At 47.1% G+C, this 15,165-nt stretch overlaps 1 pseudogene; it reads right to left on the reverse strand.

Moving 5' to 3' along the window:
* Positions 1-4,866: 4,866 nt before the first annotated feature.
* LOC126485259 (5S ribosomal RNA) lies at positions 4,867-4,984 on the reverse strand (annotated as a pseudogene).
* Positions 4,985-15,165: the final 10,181 nt, after the last annotated feature.

A 15,165-nucleotide genomic window follows, 5' to 3' on the forward strand; every position in this document is an offset into this window, starting at 1 on the left:
AGTACTAGTCTCTTCTGCATCATTCAGTAAGTTATGTTTCTTTCACCGTCCCCTCACTGAAGTTTTACTTTTGGAATCGTACGTCTCTGCGGAAAGCAATTACTTACGGCTGAAAGTATGATGTGCTTAGCATACCTTGCATTGCACTCCCGCAAGGTTTTTCTTTAGTTGGCTGTTGCTGCGCTAAATTTTGACGTTCACCACTGTACCGGGTTTCCTTTGCCACGAAGTGAGCCACGAAAGTTTGTCAGGGCCAGTTTAACTGTTAGGACAGAGTCAGACTATTTACAGTCAAGCACTGCTTTTTCAAAATTTTTCGTCAGGGGTAGTTTAGTAAAGTTTAATTCAGATCTCATTTCTTTGTCGGACATTCTTTCTCCCACAGCGCAGTGTTATGCAGTGTAACCTGTTCGTGAGTGTGACGTTTACCTTCGGAACTTTACTTCGTCTGTTTGGGTACGCAAATTTGCAGAGCATTTTAACAGAAGCATTTTGGACATTTGTGCTTCCAAAATTCACTTTGTAATTTTATGCAGAATATTTACTCTGTTAGTTCTGTGTGTTAGAATTCTCTATATACATAAATGATTTGGAGGACAGGGTGGGCAACAGTCTGCGGTTGTTTGTTGATGCCGTTGTGGTGTCCGGTAAGGCGTCGACGTTGAGTGACTGTAGGAGGATACAAGTTGACTTGGACAAAATTTTTGGTTCGTGTGATGAATGGCACGTAGCTCTAAATGTACGTGCGGGTGATAGGAAAGCATTAGTAGCGTCCTGCTTGACACAGTCACGTTGTTTAAATATCTGGGCGTAACGTTGCAAAGCGATATGAAATGGAACGAGCATGTGAGAGTGGTGGTAGAGGAAGCGAATGGTCGACTTCGGTTTATCGGAAGAGGTCTAGGAAAATGTGGGCCTTCTGTAAAGGAAACCGCGCATATAGGACATAGTGCGACCTATTCTTGAGCACTGCTAAGAGTGTTTGGGACCCGTACCTGGTCGGTTTAAAGGAAGCCATCGAAATTATTGAGAGGCGGGCTGCTAGCTTTGTTACTAGTGGGTTCGAAAGAAACGCAAGGGTTACGGAGGTTATTTGGGAAGTTAAACAGTTATACCTGGAGGGCTCAAAAGGGAATTCATGGAGCGAAGGCGACGTTCTTTTCCAAGAACACTATTGACAATATTTAGAGAACCGGCATTTGAAGCTGACTGCAGAACGATTCTACTGCCGCCACCATACATTGCGCGTAAGGACCACGAAGATAAGACACGAGAAATTAGGGCTCATACGGAGGGGTGTAGATAGTCGTTTTTCCCTCGCCCCATTTGCGAGAGGAACAGGAAAGGAAATGACTAGTAGTGGTACAAGGTACTCTCCGCCACGCATCTACATCTACAATGATACTCCGCAAGCCACCCAACGGTGTGTGGCGGAGGGCACTTTACGTGACACTGTCATTACCTCCCTTTCCTGTTCCAGTCGCATATGATTCGCGGGAAGAACGACTGCCGGAAAGCCGCCGTGCACGCTCGAATCTCTCTAATTTTACATTCGTGATCTACTCGGGGAGGTATAGGTAGGGGGAAGCAATATATTCGATACCTCACCCAGAAACGCACCCTCTCGAAACCCGGACAGCAAGCTACACTTCGATGCAGAGCGCCTCTCTTGTAGAGTCTGCCACTTGAGTTTGCATCGTGAGGTGGCTTGCGGAGTATCTGTGCAGGCGTAGATGTAGAACTGCAAGACGCGTACTGTGACGTCACGCACTGTAGCACTGTTCACTGCACTGCGCAATACAGAGTTTCACAGAGCAGCTTCTTGAGAATACAGTTTTAAGTTTTCTAATTATTTTTTCAAGAAAGTTAATTGGAATGCAGTTACGCAATTTCAGACGAACTCAGAGACTCATTTTATCACATGGCATTCACCTAAGCACACGACTGTCACTGTCATACACACGGAAGTAAAGAACAGTCCGCAGCTCGTGGTCTTGTGGTAGCGTTCTAGCTTCCCGCGCACGGGGTCCCGGGTTTGATTCCCGGCGGGATCAGGGATTTTCTCTGCCTCCTGACGACTGGGTGTTGTGTGTTCCTTATCATCATTTCATAATCATTGACTCGCAAGTCACCGAAGTGGTGTCAACTAAAAAGGACTTGCTACACGGCGGCCGAACTTCCCCGTATGGGGCCTCCCGGCCAACAATGCCATACGACCATTTCATTTCAGTAAAGAACAGGAGAGAAGTATACAAAACTAACTTCACAGTTACAGCTGTACTCGTGAAAGTTCGCGGTTCGATTCCTTTTGGTCCTCGAGAATAGAGTTCCCGATTGTAGCTGTGCAGGGAAGAGGGGACTTCGCCGCCACCGAGCGAGGTGGCGCAGTGGTTAGCACACTGGACTCGCATACGGGAGGACGACGGTTCAATCCCGCGTCCGGCCATCCTGATTTATGTTTTCCGTGATTTCCCTAAATCGCTCCAGGTAAATTCCTGGATGGTTCCTTTGAAAGGGTACGGCCGACTTCCTTCTTCGTCCTTCCCTAATCCGATGAGACCGATCACCTCGCTGTTTGGTCTCTTCCCTCAAACAATCCAGTCCAATCCAACTCCGCCGCCAGCCGGCGGTTGTGGCCGAGCGCAACCGCTACGGTCGAATTTTCGAATCCTGCCGCGCGCATGGATGTGTGTGATGTCTTTAGGTTAGTTATACTACTGGCAATTGGAATTACTACACCAGGAAGAAATGCAAATGATCAACGGGTATTCATTGGACAAATATATTTTACTAGAACTGACATGTGATTACATTTACACGCAATTTGGGTGCATAGATCCTGAGAACTCAGTACCCACAACCACCACCTCTAGCCGTAATAACGGCTTTGATACGGCTGGGCATTGAGTTAAACAGAGCTTGGATGGCGTGTACAGGTACAGCTGCCCACGCAGCTTCAGCACGATACTACAGTTCATGAAGAGTAATGACTGGTAATGAGACGAGCCATTTGCTCGGCCACCATTGACCAGACGTTTTCAATTGGTGAGAGATCTGGAGAATGTGCTGGCCAGGGCAGCAGTCGAACATTTTCTGTATCCAGAAAGGCCCGTACAGGACCTCCAACATGCAGTCGTGCATTATCCTGCTGAAATGTAGGGTTTCGCCGGGATCGAATGAAGGATAGAGCCACGGGTCGTAACTCATCTGAAATGTAACGCCACTGTTCAAAGTGCCGTCAGTGCGAAAAAAAAGGTGACCGAGACGTGTAACCAATGGCACCCCATACCATCACGCCGGGTGATACGCCAGTATGGCGATGACGGATACACGCTTCCAATGTGCGTTCACCGCAATGTCGCCAAACAGGATTGCGACCATCATGATGTTGTAAACAGAACTTGGATTTATCTGAAAAAATGACGTTTTGCCATTCGTGCACCCAGGTTCGTCGTTGAGTAGACCATCCCAGGCGCTCCTGCCTGTGATGGAGCGTCAAGGGTAACCGCAGCTATTATCTCCGAGCTGGCAGTCCATGCTGCTGCAAACGTCGTCGAACTGTTCGTGCAGATTGTTGTCTAGCAAACATCCCCATCTCTTGACTCAGGGATCGAGACGTGGCTGCACGATCCGTTGCAGCCATGCAGATATAGATACCTGTCATCTCGACTGCTAGTGATACGAGGCCGTTGGGATCCAGCACGGCGTTCCGTATTACCATTCTGAACCCACCGATTCCATATTCTGCTAACAGTCATTGGATCTCGACTGACTCGAGCAGCAATGTCGCGATACGATAAACTGCAATCGCGATAGGCTACAATCCGACCTTTATCAAAGTCGGAAATGTGATGGCACGCATTTCTCCTCCTTACACGAGGCATCACAACAACGTTTCACCAGGCAACGCCGGACAACTGCTGTTTGTGTATGCGAAATCGGTTGGAATCTTTCGTCATGTCAGCACGTTGTAGGTGACGCCACCGGCGCCAACCTTGTGTGAATGCTCTGAAAAGCTAATCATTTGTATATCTCAGCATCTTCTTCCTGTCGGTTAAATTTCGCGTCTGCAGGACGTCATCTTTGTGGTGTAGCAATTTTAATGGCCTGTGGTGTAGGTTTAAGTAGTTGTAAGTTCTAGGGCACTGATGACCTCAGATGTTACGTCCCACAGTGCTCAGAGCCATTTGAACTCCGCCGCCGCGGCTGCTGGCTGACGTGCCCGCTGCCAGCGCGCGAGGATTTGCGCCCTGTGCCGGCGCAGTGCAAACAGCGCCAGCGGGTCTCCCCACGAGAGGCGGCGGCACGGCCGGCGATTATGCCTATCGCGGCACCTGCGCCGGCCTGCAGCCCGCACACACGCGGCTGGGGGAGGTGGCGAGAGGCGCGGCGCCATTGCCGTTCGGCGCGCCCGCACTCCAGCACCGCAAAAATCGTTAGGCCGCCACCGGCAGCGGCACCAACCCCGCTGCACCGCCCTGCGCCACACACTCGGGCCTGCGCCTCCCTCCCGTGCTCTCCGACGCCCTAAGCGTTCGTCGGAGGCTCGCGTGCCAGCCGCAGTAAGGGGCACATCACAAACACTCGGATGGGGGTGGGGAGGGGGGGGGGGAGTCCTCGCATCACATCAAGACAAACAGCCATGGGTTCACATTTCCGACTAAAACTGAAACTCCTCCCGAACAGGCCATGAAGGCCCAACGGTACCGACCGGCCACCGTGTCATCCTCACCCATAGGCGTCACTGGATGCTGATATGGAGGGGCATGTAGTCAGCACACCGCTCTCCCGGCCGTATGTCAGTTTCCGAGACTGGAGACGCTACTTCTCAATCAAGTAGCTCACAAGGGCTGAGTGCACCCCGCGTGCCAACAGCGCTCGGCAGACTGGATGGTCACCCATCCAACTGCTAGCCCAGGCCAACAGCGCTTAACTTCGGTGATCTGACGGGAACCGGTGTTACCACTGCGGCAAGGCCGTTGGCTCACATTTCCGACAGTCCTTTGGTTTTGACCTATTCAAGATGCGCATTTTACAACTCCTTCATTAAAATCCTTCTGAATGGGATTCCGTCTTAACCAAAGAACCAACTGCGCCAATTCAGCGGACGAATATTGAAGCGAAGGGGCACACCTTAAGGTTAGAGGCCCAGCATGTCGAACGGGTTCAAGAGGTTTACAAGCTATATGTGTAAAAAGAAATCCTTTTGTTTTTGTAATTCGGACAGACCTATAGTTTCATTCCGATCTTGATGAAATTGTGCACACTTTACCTTCAGGACAAGTGGACGATCGCTGTCTACATAAGATTTCGCAATCTGACTTGAAATAAACAGGGTGCTCGATTCATCGTGACCGAGCCAAATATCTCACGAAACAAGCGTCAAAGGAACAAACTACAAAGAACGAAACTCGTCTATCTTGAAGGGGGAAACCAGATGGCGCTATGGTTGGCCCGCTACATAGCGCTGCCATAGGTCAAACGGATATCAACTGCGTTTTTTTTCTTTTTTTAAGTAGGAACCCCCATTTTTATTACATATTCGTGTAGTACGTAAAGAAATATGAATGTTTTAGTTGGTCCACTGTGATAATGGCGCTGTAATACCCACTGCAAACGTCAATTTTACAAGGGTTTAGTAATCGTTATAAGTACTGGCCGCGAGTCATTCGCGTGTGGAATGTCGCGACGCGGGAGTATGTGCGCGCTTACCTACCGTGACCGCCGTACATACGCGCACACGGAGTTCGATCTGCGAATTAACTGCGCACTTCCCACCGATGCTGCTTGCGTAAGAGTTTCTGCCCTTTGCTTTCGTGTCTCATATTCTCTCAGTTAATATATTTCCCCTCGTCCTCTCATGATAGTTTTCCACATTGCGCTGGCCTTTTTGGTCTCTATTGATTGGGCTATTAAGCCACCACCATAGTCGGCTATTTGGTTAACATTATTAGTTTAAGCGTACCCGTGAGGGTCATGAAAGAAAAATGACTTTTGTAGAAGTTACGCTAAAAATAATTACGTTGACAATTAGATCCAAACTTGTTACAAGGACATTAATTTCATAGTTAGAAAGTCCGACAAATACAACGATGTAATTGTTTATTTTACGCTGCTAAAATTCACAAACTTGTTACGTAAAATTTATACAAACGTCAGTTTTGCAATTTCTCAGTGCTCGACTAAGCCGGTGGCGTAATAAGGGCAAAGACCAAAAAAAGATCTAACGAGGGAAATAATTGGTGCAGTCGCAAATTTGTGCACAATGGTACAAGGGAGTGGCACGAACAATGAACTAGAAATCCTGAAGGGTAGCGGCTGAGCGCAGGAGTAGTGGTGCGTTTGAAAGTCGCTTTTGTACATTTTTCTCGAAAAACTCAGACTACGGCCTCTAGCTTACATGTATCCTAGTACGAAATTTAACAACATTAAAGTTCATACAAAACTGTCGTGTTCATTTTTTCTGCAGGAATAACAGTTTTCGCGTAGCGAGCAAGAGAGTATGAATATCTAGCGCATTGCTTTTGAAAAGGTGTAGTATTCCGGATTGCATAAAACGACATCGGCAGGAGCAGCTGAATCATCCTATATGTATATATTCAAATACTTTTCTGCCTTTTGCTACGTGTTATGGCCTTCCTGCCGTCCCTTATCCTGTAATTCCGTACGGCTCAGACATCTGCGATAGGTGATCGCTGATGGTGCCACTGTCTAGGTGGCACAAGATGGTACAAGCTAGCTTGTATCTGGAGATAGGGAAGCGTTAACAGACAGGACACCAACTCACTTAACTCGTTATTTAATGTAAATATCTCGCGTAAAGGTGCGTTTACACCTGTGCGACTTTCCTTGCGCACCAGGGGCAAGCAGCCGTTGCACGAAGAGGCAAGGAGTCGCATCCACCGGTGGCAAAGTCGCGCATGCCTCTGAACTGTGCGCACGAGGGCGCAGGAGTCTCGTCGTACTAGACGGGTAGACAAGTCCATATACACTACTGGCCATTAACATTGCTACACCAAGAAGAAATGCAGATGATAAACGGGTATTTATCGGACAAATATATTATACAGGAACTGACATGTGATTACATTTTCACGCAATTTGGGTGCATAGATCATGAGAAATCAGTACCCAAAACAACCACCTCTGGCCGTAATAACGGCCTGGGCATTGAGTCAAACAGAGCTTGGATGCAGCTTCAACACGATAACACAGTTCATCAAGAGTAGTGACTGGCGTATTGTGACGAGCCAGTTGCTCGGCCACCAATGACCAGACGTTTTCAATTGGTGAGAGATCTGGAGAATGTGCTGGCCAGGGCAGCAGTCGAACATTTTCTGTATCCAGAAAGGCCCGTACAGGACCTGCAACATGCGGTCGTGCATTATCGTGCTGCAATGTAAGGTTTCGATGGGATCGAATAAAGGGTAGAGCCACGGGTCGTAACACATCTGAAATGTAACGTCCACCATTCAGAGTGCCGTCAGTGCGAACGAGAGGTGACCGAGACGTGAAACCAATGGCACCCCATACCATCACGCCGGGTGATACGCCAGTATGGCGATAACGAATACACGCTTCCAATGTGCGTTCACCCCGATGTCGCCAAACACGGATGCGACAATCATGATGCTGTAAACAGAACCTGGATTCATCCGAAAAAATGACGTTTTGCCATTCGTGCACCCAGGTTCGTTGTTGATTACACCATCGCAGGCGCTCCTGTCTGTGATGCAGCGTCAAGGGTAACCGCAGCCATGGTCTCCGAGCTGATAGTCCATGCTGCTGCAAACGTCGTCGAACTGTTCAAAAAATGGCTCTGAGCACTATGGGACTCGACTGCTGAGGTCATTAGTCCCCTAGAACTTAGAACTAGTTAAACCTAACTAACCTAAGGACATCACAAACATCCATGCCCGAGGCAGGATTCGAACCTGCGACCGTAGCGGTCTTGCGGTTCCAGACTGCAGCGCCTTTAACCGCACGGCCACTTCGGCCGGCCGTCGAACTGTTCGTGCAGATGGTTGTTGTCTTGCAAACGTCCCCATCTGTTGACTCAGGGATCGAGACGTGGCTGCACGATCCGCTAACGCTATGCGGATAATACGGCTGTCATGTCGATTGCTAGTGATACGAGGCCGTTGGGATCTAGCTCGGCGTTCCGTATTACCCTCCTGAACCCACCGATTCCATATTCTGCTGACAGTCATTGGACCTCGACCGACGCGAGCAGCTATGTCGCGATACCATAAACCGCTACAATCCGACCTTTATCGAAGACGGAAACGTAATGATACGCATTTCTCCTCATTACACGAGGCATCACAACAACGTTTCAGCAGGCAACGCCGGTCAGCTGTTGGTTGTGTATGGGAAATCGGTTGGAAACTTTCGTCATGTCAGCACGTTGTAGGTGTCGCCAGCGGTGCCAACCTTGTGTGAATGCTCTGAAAAGCTAATCATCTGCATATCACAGCATCTTCTTCCTGTCGGTTAATTTTCGCGTCTGTAGCACGTCATCTTCGTGGTGTAGCAATTTTAATACCCAGTAGTATACTTGCGTGTGGGGCAAGCACAGCCGCATGGCGACTAGCCGGAAGACGCACAGGTGTAAGCGCATCTTAAAGCACACGAATGCGTCTCACCAGACATCGTTTGAAATTTATTTATATTTTTACCAACAACCATCGCCACATTCCATCCGTTGGGTGAGACTCCGCTACAGTTAGGAGAGTGAGCGCGGCCAGCTCTCTCCTGCAATCAATGCTGGCGCCTCGTCGGGAAACCAGAGGAGCCTCCGCGGCGCACTCCTTCGCCCGCAGGTCGCTGCCACAGCTCTAGCCGGAGCCGAGCGCCTTAAAGCGGACGGCGCACTGGCACAGACGTAGCGCTCGCGGTATTAATTACCGGCACTCGCGCTTGTCAGCTGTTCCCAGGTGCGTCTCTCTTGCTCGCCCGCGTTTCTCTTGTCCTTCTTCTCTTGCCTCTTGCCTCTTGGTACGTGATTTCGATAATCGTACCACACACACACACACACACACACACACACACACACACACAAACCATATCTCAAATACCATATAAGAGGAAGCGGGATGGAATCGTGGTTGGTAGTCACAATTTGTAATTAAGACAATTTATTGACATTGCACCTTTTAAAGAATTTGACAATTACAAATTCTGGACGAGCCACTTGATAAAGCTTTGCAATTACAATTAGAAACCCAATGTAGGCTACTCGTTACTCCAATAAACAATCCCTTATTAAGAAAACTGACAAACTTCAGAAATTCAAACTCCCATATAGGATTTCGCTCAAAATACACAACTGGCCATTAAAATTGCTACACCACGAAGATGATGTGTTACAGACGCGAAATTTAAACGACAGGAAGAAGATGCTGTGATATGCAAATGATTAGCTTTTCAGAGCATTCACACAAGTTTGGCGCCGTTGGCGACACTTACAACGTGCTGACATGAGGAAAGTTTCCAACCGATTTCTCATACACTGTAAGTAGGCTGTTTAGGTTTTTATATTGGTAACGCCAGGTAGTGCACTGTATGAAAATCACTGGCTGTGCTGTGTGGAGTTTGTGGCTGGGTGGCATTGTTGTGATATTCGCTATTGTTGTGTTGGGCTGTTCGCTGTTAACAGCGCGTAGCGTTGCGCAGTTGGAGGTGAGCTGCCAGCAGTTGTGGATGTGGGGAGAGAGATGGCGGAGTTTTGAGAGCGGATGATCTGGACGTGTGTCCATCTGAGACAGTACATTTGTAAGAATGGATGTGATGAACTTATATATATATATATTATGACTTTTGAACACTATTAAGGTAAATACATTGCATGTTCTCTACCAAAATCTTTCATTTGCTGACTATGCCTATCAGTAGTTAGTGACTTCAGTAGTTAGAATCTTTTATTTAGCTGGCAGTAGTGACGCTCGCTGTATTGCAGTAGTTCGAGTAACGCAGATTTTTGTGAGGTAAGTGATTTGTGAAAGGTGTAGGTCAATGTTAGTCAGGGGCATTCTTTTGTAGGGATTATTGAAAGTCAGACTGCGTTGCGTTAAAAATATTGTGTGTCAGTTTAGTTTTGATCAGAATAGGTAAAGAGCGAAATGTCTGGGTACGCTCAGCTGTTTGAAAATCAAATAATGTAAGAGATTTATCAGCACAGTAATTCAATAATTTTTCTAAGGGGCCGTTTCAACACAAACAGCACTTGACCGGCATTGCCAGGTGAAACGTTGATGTGATGCCTCCTGTAAGGAGGAGAAATGCGTATCATCACGTATCCGAATTTGATAAAGGTCGGATTGTAGCCTATTGCGATTGCGGTTTATCGAATCGCGACATTGCTGCTCGCGTCGGTCGAGATCCAGTGACTGTTAGCAGAATATGGAATCGGTGGGGCCCGCCGGTGTGGCCAAGCGGTTCTAGGGGCCACAGTCTGGAACCGCTACGGTCGCAGGTTCGAATCCTGCCTCGGGCATGGATGTGTGTGATGTCCTTAGGTTAGTTAGGTTTAAATAGTTCTACGTTCTATCGGACTGATGACCTCAGAAGTTGAGTCCCATAGTGCTCAGAGCCATTTGAACCATTTTTGAATCGGTGGGTTCAGGAGGGTAATACGGAACACCGTGCTGCCACGGGCATGGATGTGTGTGATGTCCTTAGGTTTAAGTAGTCCTAAGTTCTAGGGGACAGATGACCTCAGATGTTAAGTCCCATAGTGTTCAGAGCCATTTGAAACATTTTTGGTAACCGATCTAGCGTGTTGAAGGCGTGGAACTGTGAATGACGAGGGTGGAGTGATCGGTGGCTATTGGGTGGAGCCGGTCTGGGTCACGGGCGCTCTCCTTATCTGGCTGCACAATGCGCCATTGACTGCCGCCACAGGCCGAACCTCTGTTCCCTCCCACACACAGGCCACGCTGTCTCCACCGCCCCGACTTCTACTTGCGCGATAGACTTCAGCGCACGCTACCGAGTCGCGCCGTACAAACGAGGTGATTTGAGCGTCTGGCTGGAAGCGACGGCTTAAGAACACCCGCCCACCACAGAGGAGGGACCCGTTTGTGATGTACTCACGTGGTACATGAGCAGACGGCGCCACACACTTGCTGTGTAGCTATTCATACAAACGCCTTAAACTGATGCAGGCCCAATTGTTCAGTGCGAGACTATAGGTTCGTTTGAGCAGTTACCAGACAGCGCCAGACAACAGACCGTTCTGCGCGTGCGCAGCTACGAAGACATAGGTAGCCCGTGATTCGTGCTGGCTCTGCTCATACGCTTCTCTGTGTGGAATTTCGTGCGTGGTGTGGCATCACGTGACCATGTGCAGACCTGCGGCATGTTGAGAGGACATACAGAGTTGTACTTACAGCAATTGTTTTATCATATCCCACCCACATAAAGGATGCAAATAAGGAAGCAGTTCCTGGCATAATATCAATTAGACTCCACAGCTCAGAGTACCATAAAATTTTGCTATGGGGTGACTTTGAGAGATTTTTTTTTTTTTAATTCGTACTCTGCAATATTATTGCGTAGCTTTACCAATCAGGTTTACATATACACAGCACGGTCCGCCCCAGTAGCTGAGTGGTCAGCGTGACGGATTGCCGTCCTCTGGGCCCGGGTTCGATTCCCGGCTGGGTCGGAGACTTACTCCGCTCAGGGACTGGGTGTTGTGTTGTGTTCATCATCATTTCATCCCCATCCGGCGTGCAGGTCGCCCAATGTGGCGCCGACTGTAATAAGACCTGCGATATGGCGGCCGGACCTGCCCCGCGAGGGGCCTCCCGGCCAATGACGCCAAACGCTCATTTCCATTTCCATACACAGCACTGCAAAAGGCTAGTAGGATAGAATATTAATTTCTTGCACACAAAAAATGAAACAGTTTCTTGTGTAGCTTACACCATAATATAGGACAATAAATTTCATAACTATTTCGAAAGGTGTAAAAAATTAACAAGGTTGTCTGTAAGGCAGAGAAACTGTACAACTGACAGTTTATATTCTACTCTAGGAATAAATATAAATCCATGTTGCCAGTCTACAATTTAGCATAGAATGGCATTCTATAAATTTAAAATATAAACACAAATTAAGAAATAAATTCAGTCCTAGAGGAAGTACTAGACAAGTGCCTTGTGATCGAAAAACACTGTTTCACAGAAGGCAGATTTGTAAAATTCTGCTATAGCTGTCAGTTCAAAACTACTAACCAAATTTGCCTACTTAGTCAGCTTCATTCATCCCCATTACGCATTACGGTCGGAGGAAGGCAATGGCAAACCACCTCCACTAGGACCTTGGCTAGTACGGCGGTGTGGGTCTCCCGCATCGTTCCCCTACGCTCCGTCACGGAGTATGGGACTTCATCATCAGTCAGCTTCAAGTCAGTGTTAACGTATGTTGGTACGTATATAGCTTTAAGAGATCTTACAATGACATAAAAGGAACAGCACATCAGAGACTACTCCAGCAGCATAGGAGTTTCATAAACCATATTAAAATGCTTCATTCCGATCTCATTGCACATTTATATGTCCACATGCACTCTCAAGTACCTGATATTCAGCTTTTCTATGTAGTTTTCGTGATACCAGTTTTCTTGGAGGTCCAGTACTGTATTCTCATGTTTGGTTCTTTATTATGGCATAATGTCATTCCTCCCAGAAAATGAAAATTTGCACTTGAAATTGAACGAAGTTGAAAGTAACCAATAGTGCGGAACGAAACACTTCGTTTCAAATAAACTAACTGCCTCAGCAGAAAAAAATTAATAGAAGCAAATTTCTCTACAAAATAGACAGAAATAGCTTAATTAAGACATTAATGGTTGATTGCTAATAACGTGGAAATAATATAAAATCAGAAAATTGAAACTACTAACTTATCTTTCATGATTACGAGCATGTATATTAATTCACTTGATGGTTCCCGACCACAGAAATCTGTTTTGTTTTCACTTGACATGGGAGCCGTAAACGAAGAGACCAGCAATATCACGAAACATATACACGGGTCACGTGGAGAAGGATACCACCCTCTATAACTCAGCTTGCTCAGCGCATGCGCGAATGTGGCAGCTTGGGCGCGCCCGAAAAATTTTTCCGGATAGCTTCTGGCTACTTGCTGCTACTGCTCATACGGCAAACAGCCACGCTTCAAGTAGCCAGAAGCGGGAGGAAGGCACTACTCATACGCCAATTCAGCTCTGCGCATGCGCACGAGCCCGCTGGCAACTGCTCAAACGAACCTTATGGATTTACAGCTTTCGGGTTAGATCCTCATTTAGTCTTAGGAATGTCCGGACTCTTCGCTTCTTTCGCTTCCGGCAATGTTTGTCAGTGTGGAAAACGCTGAAATGCATTGTGGTTAGGAGTTAAAGTTAGACGCTGGGTCTCCCTATAAATGGCAAGGTAAATCAGTTCAAAGACGTGGTCATATTTACTACCTTCAGCAGAATCACGCATAGTAAAAAGTTCAACCAGCCTTCGGTTTAAAAAATGGTTCTGAGCACTATGCGACTTAACTTCTGAGGTCATCAGTCGCCTAGAACTTAGAACTAATTAAACCTAACTAACGTAAGGACATCACACACATCCATGCCCGAGGCAGGATTCGAACCAGCGACCGTAGCGGTCGCTCGGCTCCAGACTGTAGCGCCTAGAACCGCACGGCCACTCCGGCCGGCCTTCGGTTTAAAGACAGTTTTAACTGTACACAATATTAATTTGTATAATTCTGCTGATGCCGTAGATAACACACATAGTTTGAGTGTTTTTTGAGATATTTGTAGTTACTAGAACAAATCGGATACTCAAGATAATTTCCCCTTCAGTCAAGAGGAACGGGAAACAGAATCAAAGACTTTAATAGGGTACCCACAGAAGGACAGGGGCTGCATGACGCTAACCATGCCTCTTTATGCTACTACAGTGCCACATAGCAGTACATTGCTCAGTTTCATCTCTCGTAACCATGATGGACAACCAAAACTCTGAAGGCTGAGCTTGGCGATATCTCACAGACGACTTCATTTCGCACATGCTACGATGAACGCGGCAGTGTAAATAAACGTAAGAAGTGGACAATGGCTGAAACGTAGTTGTCGCCACCATTTCGGAGCGTTTCTTCGCTCGGAGATTGTGTGTTTGAACCGCCCTTACCATTTCATTACATCTTCATCATAATGACGCGTAAGTTACCGAAGTGGTGTCAAATAGAAAGGCTTGCACCAAGCGGCCGAACAACCTCAGACCTATCGGCTAAAAATGTCATACGAACATTTCCATTTTCCCGTTGCTCTCGCCCAACGTCCGTTTGAGTAAATTTCCGTCTCAGAGATAGTCTGTCAGATACAGCTGTAAAACAGTTTGACACCCAAGAGAGAGAGAGAGAGAGAGAGAGAGAGAGAGAGAGAGAGAGAGAGAGAGAGAGAGACAAGAAAAATTCAGAGAAGAGAAGTCTGTTCTCATCTAACGAAAGGAATGAAGCCAGCTTTTTACAACAGCCTAGCTACCGGGGGTACCTACACTTCACACACGCAGCCGGCTCTACTCGTGAAGCTCTCGTTTCTCTGATGTGTATCTACTGTATATGCGTCTATAATGTGAGATTATATATAATTTGCTGCACCTCTACAGAAAATGGTTTTAGCAAATGAATGAAACAAAGCTACTCCTGTAGCGAACTGTCTATCTTCTCGATAGTGAACACTCCTCTCCAAGTGAACTGCGACGTAATATTAATTTAGAATTCACACTTACAGACAAAGTAACTTTATGATTCTATTTCTGTTGCAACAGAGGTTGAAGAATTTTTGAGAACCAACGTGGCTGCAAAGTTAAGCTAAAAACGAAACAGATATTTCGTTCTCAAAATTATTTAGTCTCTTGTGTTTTAATAACCATTTTTGAAACCTAACAGAAGAAATTTTGGCGCATTTCTACGGTGTGCTACGAGTAACACCGTGCATGTTATCGACAGGGGGTGTGAAACTGATTCCATATTTTTAGATTACCACAATTCTTTTGACACCGTTCGTCACAGGAGACTTCTAATCAAATTGCGTGCCTGTGGAGTCTCGCCTCAATTGTGCGTCTGGAGTGGTGAGTTCCTGTCAGAAAGGCAGAAGTTCGTAGT

This window comes from Schistocerca serialis, chromosome 6 (assembly GCF_023864345.2).
Source record: "Schistocerca serialis cubense isolate TAMUIC-IGC-003099 chromosome 6, iqSchSeri2.2, whole genome shotgun sequence".
In the NCBI taxonomy this organism is placed as follows: Eukaryota; Metazoa; Arthropoda; class Insecta; order Orthoptera; family Acrididae; genus Schistocerca; species Schistocerca serialis.